The sequence below is a fragment of the Notamacropus eugenii genome, chromosome 3 (assembly GCF_028372415.1).
Source record: "Notamacropus eugenii isolate mMacEug1 chromosome 3, mMacEug1.pri_v2, whole genome shotgun sequence".
NCBI lineage: Eukaryota > Metazoa > Chordata > Mammalia > Diprotodontia > Macropodidae > Notamacropus > Notamacropus eugenii.
The window spans coordinates 341,601,911-341,622,170 of record NC_092874.1 but is presented as its reverse complement, the minus strand read 5'-3'; positions in this window follow the sequence as shown (position 1 = coordinate 341,622,170).

The following is a 20,260-nucleotide window of genomic DNA, read 5'->3' as shown; positions in this document are numbered from 1 at the left end:
TTGCTGCTGTTTCTCATATTGGCTCTTTTGTAGTTTCTCTCTCTGGGAACTTCCTTTATTACTAGCGTTCACCAGCCATTTTTCATGATCTGGTGTCCCTAAAGTAGCCCTGCTTTCCACTTCAGTCAAAAATAAGTCCTTGTGCGTAGGGGAGTGAAGAAGATCCTCTCACTGCTTGGCCCTAGGACATATAATGTTATCAACAACAAACATGCCAAGTAAAAGTAAAACCAACCTTTTGCGTCATATGTAGATAAAATAGCTTAAATTAAAACAAGATGAAATTTGGGTTTTACTACCTGAGAAACTATTTTGTTTGAGAGTCTACTTCAGAGACATTGAATCTCTGAGTTAACGTTCCTCAGAGGCTATCTCATCCAACCCACTTCCAGAATCCCTTCTATTGCAAAACTGACAAGGGTTTATCTAATCCCATGTCTCTTTGTAACTTCTACCTATTGTTTATGCCCTGCATTCTGAGACCAAGGAAGAGTTCAGCAGGGATGGGGAGCCTGCAACCTCAAGGCCACATGTGGCCCTCTAGGTCTTCAAGGTAGGCCCTTTGACTGAATCCAAACTTCAAGGACAAATTGCCTTAACAAAAGGATTTGTTCTGAAAAACTTGGATGTGATCCAAAGGCTGCACCCAAGGACCTAGAAATCCACATGTGGTTTCAAGCTCACAGGCTCCCCACCCCTAGAAGCTTTCGGAAGGACCAAGGAGACAACATGCAAACAGCTATGTAATACCCACATACATACATACATACATATATATATACATGTACACATGTGCATCTCTGTGTGTGTGTATGAGATAATCTCAGAGGGATTAATGATGCTATTAGACTAGATGGCTTCTCAGATCTCTTTACTCTATATTTATGATACTATAGTCCCTCAGGATTGAACGATTTGAATTAGCCCCAAGGGGTCTCAAGTTCTGTATTTGGCACAATGAGCTCTAAGACTTCAATAGCACTAAATTTACCTTTATACTAAGATCATCAAAGGATAGTGGCAACATGAGTGATGAACTATGAAAGTGATGATAGTTCTAGGGAATGACAATCAGAAGAGACTTCGTTTGTTTCTCTGAGTCCCTCACAAAGAGATGTTTATCCTAAGTCCTGATGTCAGCAGTTCATGCCAGTTGTGAGAACCCTGCCAGATCAGATCAATGACCCATTTCCCACAGACTGCTTTTATCACCCAATGCTGGATGCTAATTCAGGATGCCCCATCTAAGAGGATTGTTTTGCTGCAGTCTCTACTTTCTCTAGCTTCTGGCACAACTGAGATATTTGCCTTGGGTACTACTACTCTTTTAGAAAAAAACCAACCCTAGTTTTAAATCTTGTATCCTTTCTGGTACAAGGCTGAATCCCCTCATTCAGAGACTTTAAGCAATTATATGCTAACTATCCAATACGTTTGTTTCCTAAATCTTCTGCAGTCCAGGCCATTTTCCAGGCCACCGTCATCTTCCCAGTTATAGCAAAAGCACTTTGATGTCCAGGGAATCCTCAGTTTTTTACCTCTAAGCTTCTCCCCACCACCTAGCTAAAGTATCCATAAAAGGTACAGCAGCAGCCCACACCTAGAAGGCAATGTTTCTGCCAAGTACTTTGCTAATTTCAGGCCTTTCCATTTGCCAGTGCTGCCATCAAGTACAGTCTGAAAAGAGTTTTCCCCCTACACACTTAAACAAATAAAAGTAATTAGCGAAAAGTTAAGATAAATGTAAGACCAATTAGTAGCTTTAAAAGCAGCAAGCAAAAACTACTAAAAATATCATCGTTTAGGTCAAGTTCCAGAATTCCTTCCCTACAATTCCCTCCTCCTCAGTGATTTAGTTCTCCTTCATAGTCTGTAACTTACCATTCAAAATATGCACAAAAAGGCACAAGGAGAATATGATGGGTGCTGACTCTGCCATAGGTTCAGTACCCTTAAGTGGAATTAGGGAGTAAATGGTGCAGGAAGGGGCTAGGCATAGGATTATGCTCTTGTCTATAAGATGAACTAGGACAGCTGACTTCCTCAGGAGGCTTTAAATAATTAATGGTAACACAAGTTGGCATTTTTTTCTTTCTCAAAGAGGAAATAATTTGTAACTAATTTTTCAAGCGATTTTCTTTGCAGTCTTATAAGAGTGAGTAAATCAGATTTTATGATAAGAGCATTGACTCTGAAGTCACTTAAGCAAGGACCTGGACCTCAGCTTTGTCATGCAGAAAAGGAAGGCTTTGGGTTAGATTATCCCTTTCACCCTTGACCATCTGAATCAGCAAGCAGAATATTACAGAATTCTGCCACGCAACCACATAAATCACAAATCCAGCAATTACACTTACCCAACAATTCTGGGAAGGGAACCGTAAGCTAGGTGCTGAGGAGATGCAAAGTTCAGATTAGATATGGTTCCTACCTTTAAAAATCTTACCTTCTAGGAGTAGGCTAAGACATAGAATATAAATAAGCATAATAACATAAGTAGGTATAATACATGATAAACAGAAAGGTTTGTATGTCAATTGCCATGGGATATTTTAAAGGACAATTTTTTTTCTGTACTACTAAGGTTTTCTTAAATTCAGAAAAGCAAATGCTTGAAAACAATTATCATTAATTAACAAGAATTAACCCAGCAGCAAAGGTTTAGAGATTATACTAGTTCTGGCCCAGGATCAGACAACCTCTACAAAGAAGGCTGAGTACGTATGACTACAGTTAGTTTCCAGAGATTGCTGAACTCTTAAAGAGACTTTCCTTCACCTTGTCAACTACAATGAGAACTGCATAGGTGTCAGTGAGATAGTCATCCTTGCTTTAAGTAAGGCTACTATATCCTACTTATCTGATTATAGACTTCTGGGAAGGGGTGGAAGTGACCATAATTATAAACTGTAGCAGTGCAGCAAATGGCATTGCCCCCATGGCATGGCCTCTGGACATCCCAAATTCTGTAGGTCTATAGGACTGTAGGCATTAAAAACAAAGCAAAATTTTTTTAAAAACCTCCTGACTGAGGCAGCTGAAGCAGGCCCAAGAACTGTACTTCTAAAAGGCTAATAAAGAAGAAGAAACAGTAATGTGTGAACATGATCAAGGCTTTTTTTTCAGCTGGAAAGTCATATGGCACACACATTGTGTAAACAGAATTTATGTCAAATTGGAAGGAGACCAGAGACATCTATGATGTGGCAAGGCACTGACCTATCAATTTTTTCTGGAGTGGAGACAACCTAGAGCTAGATGTAAGAGAAGGAATGGGGAATAAGAGGGGTCATTGTTAGATGGAGTTGGCAGGTTAGTGAAATGGAATTTAGGACAAATTTGTCAGTATAGCACTAGTATCCTTGGCAGACCATGTTGTAGCTAACAGGTTTTTTTTTTTAAGCAAAATAAAGATTTTTGGAAGACACAAGTTGATGTTAATTTCATGATAAGCTAAATCATTCTTCTGAAACAAATTACAAATGTACAAAAATAATGACATATCATTTAATTTCTCTGTATCTTAGTTCATTCATCTATAAAATGGAAGGAGTGAACCTTACAGGATTTCTAACTTTAAAGGTCTATGAATTAATTTCTTCTAGGAAAAAAAGAAGCTAAATAAAAACAAACAAAATCCCCAAAACACTTGTCAATATTCACTATTGCAGTTTTTTCCTCACTTGCTCCCAATATACTCTTACCACCAAAGTGACCAAAGTCATTGGATCTAGGTATACTGGTGTACTGGTGGTGGCAATAATGAATTCCAATGGCTCCAAGTTCCTTGCTCTAGGAGAAATGGAAAAATAGTTTGTGGAAGTATTTTATTTTATTGTAGACGGTATTTTATTTTTTTACAGTTACATGTAAAGATAGTTTTCAACCTTCATTCTTTATAAGATTTTGAGTTCTAAATTTTTCTCCCTTCCCCCCTTCCCAATATGGCAAGTGATCTGATATAGATGAATATTTTTATATTCTAAGAAGTTATTCACAGCATCAAATATTTATTTAGTATGTAGTTAGACACTGCCTGAAATGTCTTATCCAATCATAATGAACCATGCAAACCCCATTACTGGATTCCACAAAGTTAAAGAACAAGACATGTGTTTTAACTCTTGATCTCCTTGTGTGTTTTTGTTGAGTAATTTAGCATTTGGTGGCTATAATGATCCATAATTCAACTTTATAAATAAATTCAAAAGAATTATCAGGCTTGCACAATTTGAATTTGTCCCATCTACCTTTACCAAATGCTATGTACCAGAATAGTGAAGAATCTAGAAAGCATGCCACATGAACAGCAATTAAAAGAGCTGATGAGGTTTAGATTAAAGAACGGACTGAGTTGGGACTTGATATTTGGGTATTTGATGGATTGTCATTAGATAGTGAGCTCCTCAAGGTCAGGGACTGTCTTTTGCCTTTTTTTTTTTTTTTTTTTTGCATTCTCAGCACTGAGAGCAGTGTGTAGCACATAGTAGGCACTTAATATAATGCTACCTGACTGAGGGACTGTCATGTGCAAGTCGATTAGTCAGTAGTTTATTCTGTTTGCCTCCCAAGGAAGCACTGGATAGATTGGTAGATAGGGAGGCAGATTTTAACTCAACATAAGAAAAAACTTCCTAATAGAACTGGAATTGACTTGTTAGGGAATATGAGTTGGTCTTCTTTGGAAATCTTTAGGGGGTGTGTTGTAGAAGGGATTTGTAATTTGGGTATAGATAGGGCTGAGTGACCTATGAGATTCCTTCTGATTGGAAATCTAAACTTCTATGATTATCTTCCACACCCAACCTTGCCCCGGCTTCTGATTTCTTTGACAGTGTCAAAAGAAGTCAAATGTATGTCTGCAGAAAGCAATGTTCTTTGTTTTAAAAACTTTAAATATTTAGAAGATTGTAATAGTAACAATTGACATTCATATCATGCCTTCAAATTTTCAAAATCACTTACATATATTTATTTCATGTATCATTAAATTGTGCAGCTAGGTGGTACACTAGATAGTGCACTGGACCTGGAGTCAGGAAGCTCTGAGTTCAAATCTGATCCCAGACACTGTGACCCTGGGGCAAGTCAGACTTGACTGAAATAACTGAACAAAGATTAGATTATTCTGTATGAACCTGGACGAGGCTATATCAGAGGCTATAGAAATTAAATGGAAGCACGTTTTAGCTTAAGATTGGGGAAAGGTGTTCCAAAATGAAATGGGCTGCCCCATACGGTAGTACATTCTACAAGACTGCATATATTTGTCCAATAGGTGTTATATTAAATGACCTTTGAGGTTCCTCCTGAAGCTGAGACTACAGTTCTATCAGCTACCAAAAAAGTATCAGGAACAAAATAGATGAATTTTTTAAATACCCTTTGGCAGGTCTATTTTCGGTTCCAAGTTAAAATCTGGGGATTTTTTTTTTTTTATCTAACATTAGATTTTTTTTTTTTTTTAAGTTACCTAGGAAGTTCTGGTTAAGACAGTAGAGTAAAAGTAAGCAGAAAAGTCTACATCTAAGCCACCAAAATAATTCAGAATTCACAGGACTGGAGAAATCCTGATAGGAAAGCAAGAACAATATTAGAGGAATAGAACACTGCCTCCAAAGGGGAAGGTGCACAGTTGAAGTTTTGAGGGATAAGAAAAATCACAGCCATTTTCCAGATAGGGACACTCAATCTAAGAACTCTGACTGGGACTAAGAAGTCTTCCAGGACTCTGAGTCCAAACACACCAAGGGAACTAAAAGATGGTATCGGGAATCCAAGAAAATGAAGTCAAGACTAAGTAAAGCCTAACAACCCAATCCTATGTGAGTAGACACAGCTGCCTGAATGGGGATGCAGCTAGCTGGGTAAGTCAGCTCCTCCTCTCCTGTCTGTCTCCTCTTCCCCTTCCTTCTCCTCTCCAAAGGAAAGTAAATTTGGATGGCCAGAATATGCCCAGTTAACTTGAGTTTTAATGGCTAGATTCCTTGCCTTGCCAAAACCTTAAACCTACTACACTCTGAAGCTCATACACTAGAGGACACTAGGCCCCCTGCCTAAGGGCTCTTCTGCACCCTCCTGGCTTAAGAGTGATTATCAATACTAACTGTTGCTGTTTCCCTCCCAGCCTGATGTCTTTCTTTTTCTTTGTCAAATAAAGGACCATACACTCCCCACCCCCCCCACCCCCACTCCCCCCACCCCCGGTTACTTTTTAAATAGGCTTATTCAATGAATGGCCCTTACCTCACCCTAAGTGAGAACCTAAATAGACCTTGGCCTTTAGGCCAAGGTCTCCCAGTGCACCCTGGGCCATCTCCAGTCATCTTGATGGCTCTGGAGGAGAAGTGAGGCTGGTGACTTGCACAATCCTCTCTCACTCAAAACAAGGTCAAGTGCAAATCAGGTCATCATTTCTCTCATGGTATGGTCTTCTTCGGCAATGAAGGACAAACACAAAAACAGCAATCCAATCCAAGAGATTAGACAGGGTAGAGCCTGGCCCTGGTATAAAAATCTGGAACATAAGGTAGAGTTATAAGTAAACAGAAGACATACAATATTTTTTTGAAGAAATATTATGGATCAAGAGACAGTAAAAGGGAAAACACAAAAGAAGAGCGTAGCTCCACAATAAATACAACAATAAAAAAAAAACTGGTAGCCAGAAGGACTGTAGGAATTTTTGAGAGCCAAGAAGCAAGAAACAAAAAATAAAATAAGAGCTCAGCTAGGTGGTGCAATGTTGCTGGGCCAGGAGTTTGGACAACTCATCTCCCCGAGGTCAAATCTAGCTTCAGACACTTACCAGCCATGTGACTCTGGCAAGTCACTTAACCCTGTTTGCCTCAGTTTCCTCATCTGTAAAATGAGCTGAAGAAGGAAATGGCAAACCACTCTAGTATCTTTGCCAAGAAAACTGTAAATGGGGTTTTGAAAAGTCAGACACGACTGAACAACCACAACAAAATTGGAAGGCAAATAGTTTAGAACCAAAAGTGGAGAAACTTACCCAAATGTTAGATTCTCTGAAAATTTTATTGTTAAAAGAGGTCAAATATAACTTAATAACTTCATTAGACAAGAAATGTTAGAACAAAGAAAAAAAGTTGCAAAATGAAGAAAATTTTAGGTATCTATTATCAAAACTAACTAATTTACAAAATAGGTCGAGAGATCATTTAAGAATCATCAGACTCACTGAAAACATTGACCAAAAAGAAAAGGTCTGGATACCATATTTCTTTAGATTTCATTGACATTTCATTTTTACATTGCAAATATTTCCAGATCATCCCCATTCTTTGAGAGCTCTCTTGTGCCAGAATAAAACAATTAAGCAAAACTAACAGTACAGTGACCTAATCTTAAAGTGCATGCAACATTCCACATCTGTAGCACACCCACCAATCTCTCTTTTTTCAGTGTGTTTTTTTAAAGTTAGAAATCTATTTTCTGTCTTTCCCACCATCCTTTACTCATGGGGGAAAAATGGAACCCCCCTCCCAAAATTCTTTATAACAAGAATTATAGTCAGGTATGTATGTGTATATGCATTTTATATGTTGAATAAGAAATATCTTACGATCTAGATCAAGCAAGGTCCCAGAGTTTAGGTAACTGTTTAATGAACAGCTTGTTTCATTACACAGAATAAATCACTTAACTTCTTCCTACCCTCAGAAAATCATTTTCCACATAGAGAAAAGGCATTTATTAAACATTTACTAAGTACCTGTGATAAACACTGGGAATTTAAATAAAAGCAAACAATATAGTCGCAGCCCTGAAGCTTACTTTCTAGTGGGGAAAGACCATAAAGTGGTATTGGAAAGCAGTCTTCGAGGCAGAGGTACACATGTAGAGGTATGGTAAGTAGAATACAGGAAGTGGTAGTGGTGATAGCGATCTGATTCCCTGCAAGTAAGGGCAAAAAGGCTAACTTGTTAGAGATGGGGAGGGGGTTAGAGGTGTGAATGAGAGTGGAGCATTAATTTCCAGCAGAGCAGAAAAAATTACAAAGCCATGACCAGAAGACTTTAGGAAGGGAGAATCACCTGGTTCTTAGCAAGAGAAGACAAAAGTTTTACTTATCAAAACTGGACAGGATTCAGGGATTAAAATCCAAATTTCTGGTGGGGTGGGGCTGGTTGGAGTGTGGAGCCATGGTGAAGAGACTGCCTCAACTTTCTGAAACCACCAATCCCTTCAAAGGAAAGGGAAAGAGGCTACTATCCTTAGGTGGCTCATTACCCTAATGATTACAAATCTTGGTGGATCATTCAAGGATCCCTTGTCCTGAATGGTCACCTTCCTAAGTAATTTAGGGAGGAGTCCTTCCTAGACTGATCAGAAGAGGGGAACAAGGCATTTTTTCAGAACTAATTGTTAAAGAAACACTTCCAAAAGTGTCATTGTTCATGCTTGATATTACCAGTTCTTCTCCTGTTTATTGTCTCCATTTTACATCAGGAGACCCATTGTGAACTGAAAAGATGTGGCATTACCTACCACATGCATCACATCATTAAGGTCAAATTCTGCCCCTGCCACTTACTATCAGTGTGACCTTGGACAAGTCATTTAAATGTTATGATGTTAAATGTCAGTTTTTACATGTGACAATTTAAAATTCTGAGAGACACAGTTTCTGAGTAATTTTAATCATTTCATTAAAAAGGCCAGCATGTTTATTAATAAAAGGATGGTCTCTATTAGACCAAAACTCCCTAAGGGTGGTAGGTTCACAGTTTATATGCTCTTTGAAGAATAGGTGCTGTTGAGGGGTGGTAATCAATTCTGATTGGTTAACAATTAATGAGGAAATGAATACTACCATAAAAGACTGGGCTATATTATAATGAGGGTCATGGGGTACATGATTTGGATCACCCAAATCTTGAAGAGACATCAATTTCCATATCACCTATTTGACAAAAGGGAGATTCAAAACTTCCTAGACCTATCTGAGCAAACATGATGAGCAGGAGTACGTCCATCAGTCCAAACATAGAATTTCTTTTACCTACTGATTAGATCTTGGCCTGGGTAAATCTTTGAGAGATTTCCCACACTGATTGGTTTCCAGATGAGGAAGTAGAAAAAGGGAAAAACCTTGGTCCTAATACAATAATTATTTATTAAATAAAAGAGAAATATTAATTTCTCACACGTAGCTATAAGAAGAAGTGATTGGATTAGATGAACTTTAAGATACCTTTCCAGCTTTCAATCTGTGATCCAGTGAAACGATGGAACAAAGTAAATCAGTCAACTAGGGAAAGCATTGAAAGACATTTATAGATCTTATGTTTTCTTAACTTCCAAAAATAGCTTGCAATGACAGCAGCAAGCAAGTCGAAGCTCATTAACAAGTCATCTTTCTCTGGCAAATATGAAAAACATGGGACACTACCATCTTTTGCCTGTTGAGTTCATTTGATGCCTGGGAAGGGAGAAGGGAATAAAGGACAATGTAGATTGTAGAGTGCTTCCTTTTCCTTAGTCCACTAATAAAACAGCAGTTGTTTAGGATATATGGTGTGTTCTTAAGATTTTAATCATTTTAATTTAATTAAAAATGGATCCCACTCTTAGTAGAAACATTGTAGTCAGTGGAGAACACCCACCTCCCTCATCTTCCTTTGAGTAACCAAATTAAAGAAAAGAAAAACTGGAGGAGGAGCCAAGATGGCGGAGTAGAAAGACACACATATGCTAGCTCCAAACCCACAGCCCATAAATTACCTGTAAGGAGGAACTCCCAACAAATTCTGGAGCAGCAGAGGCCACAGAACAATGGAGTGGAGGAGACTGCTGTTTCAGAGAGACCTGGAAGGCTGATCCAAAGGGTCCACGCACCAGACCCGGAGCAGAGCCCAGCCCTGCCTTGGCCGTGCAGCACCGAGACAAGCAGATCCAATCAGGCTTCAGAGATGGGATCTCCAGTGGCCGTGCAGGTCCCTCCACCCATGGGGGGCGGGGGTCAGTGAGAGAGTCTTTTTGGGTGGCAAAGAGGGGAGTGGCATGTCCCCATGATTCGGGCCCTCTTGGGAGGCAGCAGAGGGGGTGGCAGAGGACAAGGGCTCCCAAGGTGGACAGGAGCTGGGATCCATTGTTGAAGGTCTCTGCATAAACCCCCTGAGGGAACTGAGCCCTGAGTGGTGGCCCTGCCCCCACCTGAGCATCTGAACTTAATCTCACACTGAATAGCAGCCCTGCCCCCGCCCAAAGCCCTCAGGCTGGGAAGCAGCATTTGAATCTCAGACCCCAAGCACTGGCTGGGTGGATCTGGAGGCAAGGTGGGGGTGAAGAGGAAGTCAAGTCACTGGCTGGGAAAATGCTCAGAAAAGGGGAAAAAAATAAGACCATAGAAGGTTACTTTCTTGGTGAACATATATCTCTTCCCTTCCTTTCAGATGAGGAAGAACAATGCTTAGCATCAGGGAAAGACATAGAAATCAAGGCTTCTGTATCCCAAACAGGCAAAATAAATATTCAGTGGGCTCAGGCCATGGAAGAGCTCAAAAAGGATTTTGAAAATCAAGTTAGAGAGGTGGATGAAAAACTGGGAAGACAAGTGAGAGACATGCAAGCAAAGCATGAAAAACAAGTAAACACCCTGCTAAAGGAGACCCAAAAAAATGCTGAAGAAAATAACACCTTGAAAAATAGGCTAACTCAATTGGCAAAAGAGGTTCAAAAAGCCAATGAGGAGAAGAATGCTTTCAAAAGCAGAATTAACCAAATGGAAAAGGAGGTTCAAAAGCTCACTGAAGAAAATAGTTCTTTAAAAATTAGAATGGAACAGATGGAGGCTAATGACTTTATGAGAAACCAAGAAATCACAAAACAAAACCTAAAGAATGAAAAAATGGAAGATAATGTGAAATATCTCATTGGAAAAACAACTGACCTGGAAAATAGATCCAGGAGAGACAATCTAAAAATTATGGGACTACCTGAAAGCCATGATCAAAAAAAGAGTCTAGACATCATCTTTCATGAAACTATCAAGGAAAACTGCCCTGAGATTCTAGAACCAGAGGGCAAAATAAGTATTCAAGGAATCCACAGATCACCTCCTGAAAGAGATCCAAAAAGAGAAACTCCTAGGAACATTGTGGCCAAATTTCAGAGTTCCCAGGTCAAGGAGAAAATATTGCAAGCAGCTGGAAAGAAACAATTCAAGTATTGTGGAAATACAATCAGGATAACACAAGATCTAGCAGCTTCTACATTAAGGGATTGAAGGGCATGGAATAGGATATTCCAGAAGTCAAAGGAACTAGGACTAAAACCAAGAATCACCTACCCAGCAAAACTGAGTCTAATACTTCAGAGGAAAAAATGGTCTTTCAATGAAATAAAAGACTTTCAAGCATTCTTGATGAAAATACCAGAGCTGAAAAGAAAATTTGACTTTCAAACACAAGAATGAAGAGAAGTATGAAAAGGTAAACAGCAAAGAGAAGTCATAAGGGACTTACTAAAGTTGAACTGTTTACATTCCTACATGGAAAGACAATATTTGTAACTCTTGAAACTTTTCAGTATCTGGTTAATAGGTGGGATTACACACACACACACACACACACACACACACACACAGCACAGGGTGAGTTGAATAGGATGGGATCATATCTTTAAAAAATGAAATTAAGCAGTGAGAGAAATATATTGGTAGGAGAAAGGGAGAAATGGAATGGGGCAAATTATCTCTCATAAAAGAGGCAAGCATAAGAATTTTTAGTGGAGGGAAAAGGAGGGAAGGTGAGAGAAAAACATGAAGTTTACTCTCATCACATTCCACTAAAGGAAGGAATAAAATGCACACTCATTTTGGTATGAAAACCTATCTTACAATACAGGAAAGTGGGGGAGAAGGGGATAAGCAGGGGGGGATGAGGGAAGGGAGGGCAATGGGAGGAGGGAGCAATTTGAAGTCAACACTCTTGGGGAGGGACAGGATCAAAAGAGAGAATAGAAGTAATGGGGGGCAGGATAGGATGGAGGGAAATATAGTTAGTCTTACACAACATGACTATTATGGAAGTCTTTGCAAACTACACAGATATGGCCTATATTGAATTGTCTGCCTTCCAAAGTGAATGGGTGGGGAGGGAGGGATGAAGAGAAGTTGGAACTCAAAGTTTTAGGAACAACTGTTGAGTATTGTTCTTGCATACAACTAGGAAATAAGAAATACAGGTAATGGGGTATAGAAAGTTATCTGGCCCTACAGGACAAAAGAGAAGATGGGGACAAGGGAAGGGAGGGATGATAGAAGAGAGGGCAGATTGGTGATAGGGGCAATTAGAATGCTTGGTGTTTTGGGGTGGGGGGAGGGGTCAAATGGGGAGAAAATTTGGAACCCAAAATTTTGTGAAAATGAATGTTAAAAGTTAAATTAATTAATTAATTTTTTTAAAAAAAGAAAAAACTTTTCTTGCCTAGCTTGAAAAGCTTAGTTACTCTTTACCCCAAAGACCAAATATACTTTATGTCCAAGGCTTGTAATTCAGTAAGGCAGAAAAGTGATCTTGACCATATAACTAGAGGAAACCAAAGAAAACATAATATAGATAGAACTCAACCCCCATTTTGGTAATGTTCTTAAGTGGGGAGATGACCTTAAGTGTATATTCACTCTTGTATACCTGCCTGAATACCTACATAGTGAGTTCCAGTAGCAGATCTCATGATGTACTCTCAAAGCTCCTCTTGGGAGTGGGGAAGAGCAGCAGACAGTGTGGATTCCAATGCAGCTTGGCCCCAAGTAACAAAATAATCACCCAACATCCCATTGAACATAAATTGAAGAGCCAAAGATTCAGCTCTAGGCTTTTTTGTTTTTAGTCATCGATGAACACTCAGTGCAACCCAAAGATTATTCAATTAAAAACCAAAACCTGTCATTTTATTCAATCTATTATTTATAAATTATCAACCACAAACATTTTTTTTTAATATCAATTTTTGGCACTTTTCCCATTCCTTCTACAGAAGAAAAGTATATTAAAGTGGCTATTACCTCCATTTGACTATTTACACTGATCTAGTACTAAAGTTCACTTTTATGTATAGCATAGTTTAGCAATCATATCCCCATATGTAGACTACCTGGGACTATCATTCCCTTTTTTTATCTGATACTTGACTTTGTTAAAAAACAAATAAATAAAATAGCTAACATTTACCTAGTCCTTACTATGTATTAAGCACTTTGCAATTATCTTATTTAGTCCTCATAACCACCCCAGGAAGTAGATGCTATTATTATCATCCTTATTTTACAGATGAGGAAACTGAGACAAAAGTTAAATGACTTGCCTAAGGTCACATAGCTAGTGTCTGAAGCTATATTTGAACTCAAGTTCCTGACTTCAGGCCTGGCCCTCTCCACTCCACCAGAGATCTGTCACCATATACCTGATTCATTTTCATTTCAGGTTCTAAAGAAATCAAGAGGTATATTTTGGCATTTCCTCACAAATTATCTCCAATTCTCCAGCCTGGGTTTGTAAAATATTTATTAAATAAACTGCAGGATCCTCTTTTCCCATAAACTTTTGTTCACCTCTCTTTTTCAAACTCTCTAAACTCTTAGGCTTGAATAAATATCAATGTTATTAACTATATACTTTATTAATAATGTAGCAAGCAATATAAGAAAAACTTAATTACTTAGACATAATCATTTACAATATATCAATTGTGTGAAAAATCACTTCTCACCATCAACACTATTGTTGAATTCTCCATTCTGGAAGCATAGCTCTATATGAGTCCCATTCAGCTCTCAAGTGATGCCACTTAAAGTCTCAATAATTCCCTCTATAATGTTTCTTCACAAGAGAAAACATTTCCCTCAAGAAAGTGGTTCTCTTGATTTTTCCTCCTTGTTCTCTCAGTATTTTTCCAGCCATTACAATGAACAATTTGTCCAGGACAAGTTTGGATCTCAAGATTCTATTCTCAAAGATAGAGTAATATTATTCATAATATCTGTGGGAAAGGCTATTTATAAGTCTGGCTGCTGAGAATTAGTTGATTACGTAATCCTGTATTGTATTTACTTTTAAAAGTCTCTAATGGCATCTTTACTCCTAGAGACTCAAGAAGGTACGTTGTTGCCCAGCCCATAGCCAGGAAGTAGAAATGGTAGCACCATCAAAGACTGTTGATTTGCTTTTGAATCACCTAAGAGAACTGTTTGCTCCAGTAATACTTGACTTCTTCCACTAAGATGGATTTCCAGTAAATCCAAAGGAAAACAGGCTAGAAAGGCAAGACAAGGTTTATCAAACTTTCATTAGGCTCCCTGCTAATGTCTCTTAAGACTACTGCTGCCTGATGCTTCTAGGGTGTGGAGAAGGTGGGCTCTGGACGTGCTTATTATCATGGCTCTTTGAAGGTCAATGTCTGGGTCAACACACCTGATGAATGAAAGGCATTAATTTTTTTAAAATTGATAGCTTTTATTTTTACATATTTTATATTTTGGCATATATTCTTTCTCCCCTTTTACCCAGAAAGCCATTTCCTACAACAAAGAATAAAAAATGAAAGAAAAAAGTTTAGCACATCTGATCAATAGATTGACCTTATCTGACAGTATATAAAATATTCTGCATCCATAATCCTCCATCTTTGCAAAGAAGGGATAATGACACATTCTCAAGTCTGCTTGGGAACCAGTCTTGATCCTAATTACAGTGTGTGTGTGTGTGTGTGTGTGTGTGTGTGTTTGTGTGTGTGTGTGATTGTTGTTCTTTCCCTTAACATTGCTACAATTATTGTGGATATTCCTTTCTTAGTTTTGCTGTCACTTGTTTCAGTTGAAGTTTTTCCATATTACTATGCATTTTTAGTCATAATTTCTTATAGCACAATAATATTCCATTATAGTCATGCAACTTAATATGTTTAGCCATTCTCTTTGCTTCACCCTACCCCTACCCCAAATTATAGGCATCTACTGTTTCTAGTGCTTTACAACTATAAAAAATACTGCTAAAATATTTTGGTGCTAAAAATAAAAATAATTATTGCTTAAAAAGATTTAAAAAGATTTCTTTTAACTCCTCGGAGTAAATAATAATACAAGCAGTAGAATAGTCAGAGAATTTAGGTAATAAAAATTATTTTTCAAAGTATTTTCACATTGATGATCTCATTCTAACATTACAGTTATTCTATAAAATAAGTAATGCATCTAGTTTTAGATAAGTATATAAACGAATGAGAACACATTATTTAAGTTGGAATTAGAACCTCCACTTCAGACTCCTATGTCAGTGAGGCTCCACTATATCTTACTGGCCTTCTGGTTTTCCCTAAGTAATTCCTCACCAGCCATTTCTAGGAAATGATTTTGAAAATAATGTGGAATATTTCAGCTTACAGATTTCATATAGTGTTCTCATTTGTACAGTTTACAAGCTAGTCATTAGAATGATAAAATTGTTAGAGCAAGGAGTTGAAACATCTGTGATGCTTGTTATATTTAATTAGCAGGAAACACTGATGTAGGGCACTAAATGACTTTTGAAATAAGCATTAGAAATTTAGTTATTAGTTTGGCAAGTAGTTATCTTTTTGAAAATGTTTTCTTAAGAGAGAACAGTAAAGTACACAGAAGTAGTTATGGAGTGACCCTAGTTGAGCTCATAGAATCAATTTCTGGAAAATACAGAACCTATGCTTCTTATAAAACATTGATCATGTTTTAATTATTTTTTGTTGTTCAGCCATTTCAGTCATGGCCGCCTCTTTGTGACCCGAGTTGGAGTTTTCTTAGAAAAGACACTGGAGTAGCTGACTACTTCCTTCTCTAGCTCATTTGACACATGACAAACAAGGCTGAGTGACTTGATTAGGGTTACATAATTAGTAAGTGTCTGAGGCTGTATTTGGATACAGGTCTTCCTGACTCCAGGCCCAATGCTTTACCCACTGCACCACCTAAGCTGCCTTTGTTTTAATTATAAATAACGGTCAAATTTATTGTGTGCCAGGCATTGTACTAAGTGCTCTACAACTGTTATCTCCTTTGATCTTCAAAACAATCCTAGCAGTAGGTGCAATTGTGACTCCCATTTTAAAGAAGAGGAAACTGAGGCAAATGAAGTCATTTGGTAAGTACCCAGGATCTCATAGCTAATGTCTGAGGCCAGATTTGATTCATCTTGACTCACTGCACCACTTAGCTACCCTTTTGCATTTATAGCTTTAATTTATATCTTTTTGACTTATTTTTATACCTTGCTTCAAGGAGTTCTATTGCTTATTAATTAATTATTACATTCCTAGCTGTGGAAATGAAAACACAGGTACAATTAAGTGAACAGTCATGGTTCACTCCATTAAGTTAAAAAAACAAACATAAATCATTCACATACAGTTCACTACATTTTCTTAATGAAAAAGAGAGTAAATCCAAAGTACCATTATAGTCACTCATTTTCTAAGATGTACAAATACAATCCTGAAGTATGCATTTCATTTGTCTTATATTAAAACGATATTATTCACTTGGTTTTTATAATCATATAAAGAACACATGGAAATTCGGTGTACTAAGAAGTGCATAATCCTTTAGGAAAGCATACTCCTTTAAAAATACTTTCCAAAGCACAGATGTTTCCTTCTCACCCACAAATATTGGCTGACTTACATTCCCCTCACTGCTTATCAACTAGCATGCTTTGGGAGGGGCAAATGGCCATGTTCAGCATGCCAATATTAATTTTCACATGGAAAAAAATATCTTTGGCAAGATTAAAATAAATTCAAAATGTACAGGCAAAAATAACCCACCCTCAAAATGACAATTGCCAAAAAAAAAAAACAACCAAAAACCAAGGTTATGATTAAGCTGAAATTGATAGGCAACCAAGACTTCTCTTTAACTCAAAACATACAGTATGGCCAAATTCTACCATCTGACGTTGTTAAAAAAAAAATAATAATAATATTAAGAGTCTCATTTCTTTGAAGGCTAACAAATAAAATTGTAGTGTTGGTTTTTTTAAATGATTACCACAAGTGCTGTTACTGTATAACCCATTTTGAAAGAAAAGAAGTTTTCATTGGCTTGGGTACTACCTCATTGTTGTGTGTGCTGTGCATGAATGTCTTGCAATAATCCTTTTCTGGAAAACATAAGAGATTGTTATTGTAGAGACAGAATAACAACTTATCATTTGTCCACTACACTGAATATCAACATGGGCTTAAAAATGAGTAAATCACATGGGACCTTTAGGCCTGGAGAGCTTAATGGACCATATGAGCCAAAAGACTTTTATGCTTCTCAAATACATCACTGGCTAGTTAAGATTGAATTAATCAATTTTTAACATCTGTCAAAATTAATCAGTTTTAAACATGTTTGAAAAATAAAGTGAAATATATCCAGTTCAAAATATTTATTTGGGTCATCTAATACAAATTAACAGATACAAAACTGCTGTAACAAAACCTGTTAACTTAATGGGAAACATGGGACAGAGGAATAGTATGTGGGATTTGGGGTAAGAGGGCCAGGTTTGAATCTTGGCTCTGCAAAGAATCCTTCTTAGTATCTATAGTCATAAGAAAAAATGCTCCAAAATCACTATTGATTAGAGAGAGATGCAAATCAAAACAACTCTGAGATACCACATCACATCTATCAGATTGGCTAACATGACAAAATAGGAAGATGATAAATGTTGGAGAAGATATGGGAGAGTTGGAACACTAATTCATTGTAAGTGGAGCTGTGAGATCATCCAACCATTCTGGAGAGCAATTTCGAAGTATGCTCAAAGTGCTATAAAAATGTGCATACTCTTTGATCCAGCAATATCACTTCTAGGGCCATATCCCAAAAGATGATAAAAATGGGAAAAGGACCCACATGTACAAAAATATTTATATCAGCTCATTTTGTGGTGGCCAAGAACTGGAAACTGAGGGAATACCCATCAATTGGGGAATGGCAGAACAAGTTGTGGTATATGGATTTAATTTTTTTTCTTTTTTAAAATATTTATTTATTTATTTTCAGTTTTCTACAATCACTTCTATATGTCTTAGGTTTTCTCCTTCCCTCCTCCACCTGTCCCCTCTGTCCTCCCTCCCTCCCTGAGATGGAGTGCAATCTTATATAGGTTCTACACATACATTATTATTAAGTACATTTTCACCACAATCATGTTACATAGAAGAATTAAAATGGAGAAACCATGAAAACAAAACAAAACAAATCATGACACAAGAGGAAATGGTCTGTTTCATTCTGTGATCCAATTCCATAGTTATTTCTCTGGATGTGGAAGGCATTTTGCCTCAAGAATCCATTGGGAATTTTTTAGGTCCTTGCACTGCTGTGAAGGGCTAAGTCTACCAGAAAAATTCCTCACATGGTTGTTGCTGTGTACAAAGTTCTCCTGGTTCTCCTCCTTTCACTTAGCTTCAGTTCATATAGGTCCTTCCAGGTCTCTCTGAAGTCTTCCTGTTCATCATTTCTTATAACACAATAGTATTCCATTACATTCATATACCACAACATGTTCAGTCATTCCCCAATTGATGGGCATCCCCTTGATTTACAGTTCTTGGCCACCACAAAGAGAGCTGCTATAGATATTTTTGTACATGTGGGACCCTTTCCCATTTCTATGATCTCTTGGGGACACAGTCCTGGGAGTGCTATTGCTGGGTCAAAGGGTATGCACATTTTTGTAGCCCTTTGGGCATAGTTCCAAATTGCTTTCCAGAATGGTTGGATCAGCTCACAGCTCCACCCACAATGAGTTAGTGTTACAACTCCCCCACATCTTCTCCAACATTTATTATCTTTCTGTTTTGTCGTATTAGCCAATCTGATAGGTGTGATGTGGTACCTCAGAGTTGTTTTGATTTGCATCTCTCTAATCAGTAGTGATTTAGAGCATTTTTTCATTTGACTATTGTTAGCTTTAATTTCTTCCTCTGAAAACTCCCTGTTCATATCATTTGACCATTTATCAATTGAGGAATGACTTGTATTCTTATACATTTGATGCAGTTCTCTACATATTTCAGAAATGAGGCCTTTATCACAGACACTGGTTGCAAAAAGTTTTCAATGTAATATAATCAAAATTATCCATTTTGTAATTCATAACATTCTCTACCTCTTGTTTAGTCAAAAATTTCTCCATGTTCCATCAATCTGACAAATATACTATTCTTTGCTGCCCTAATGTGTTTATAGTATCAGGTATAAAGACCTAGATCATGTATCCATTTGGACTTTATGCTTGTGTACGTTGTCAGGCATTGGTCTATACCCAGTTTCTGCCACATTGTTATCCAGTTTTCCCAGCAATTTTTGTCAAACAGTGAGTTCTTATCCCAGAAGCTGGCATCCTTGGGTTTATCAAACAGTAGATTGCTATATTCATTGACTTCTATGTCTTGAGTACCTAACCTATTCCACTGGTCTACTCCTCCATTTCTTAGCCAGTATGAAATGGTTTTGATGAATGCTACTTTATACTATAATTTGAGATCTGGTAGGGCTAGGCCACCTTCCCTAGCATTTCTTTTCATTAGTTCCCTTGATATTCTGAACATTTTGGTCTTCTAGATGAATTTTGATATTATTTTTTTTAGATCTAGAAAATAATTTTCTGGTAATTTGGTATGGCACTAAATGTGTAAATTAATTTAGGTAGGATTGTCATTTTTATTGTATTAGCTCGGCCTACTCACAAGCAACTGATATTTTTCCATGTACTTAGATCTGACTTTGTGCAAAAAGTGCTTTGTAATTGTGTTCATATAGTCCCTGGGTTTGTTTCGACAAATAGACTCCCAGGTATTTTATAGTGTTGACTGTAGCTTTAAATGTAGCTTTCTATCTCTTGCTGTTTTTTTTTTTTTTTAGTAATATATAGAAATGCAGATGACTTATGTGGGTTTATTTTGTAACCTGCAATTTTGCCAAAGTTATTTATTATTTCAATTAGCATTTTACTTGATTCTCTGGGGTTCTCTAAGTATATCATCATATGATCTGCAGAGTGATAGCTTAGTTTCTTCTTTGCCTGTTCTTATTCCTCTCATTTCTTTTTCTTCTCTTTTTGCTAAAGTTAACATTTCTAGTACCATATTGAATAACAGTGGTGATAATGGACATCCTTGTTTCACCCCTGATCTTACTGGAAGTGCATCCAGCTTATTTCAATTACATAAAATGCTTGCTGCTGATTTTAGATAGATACTA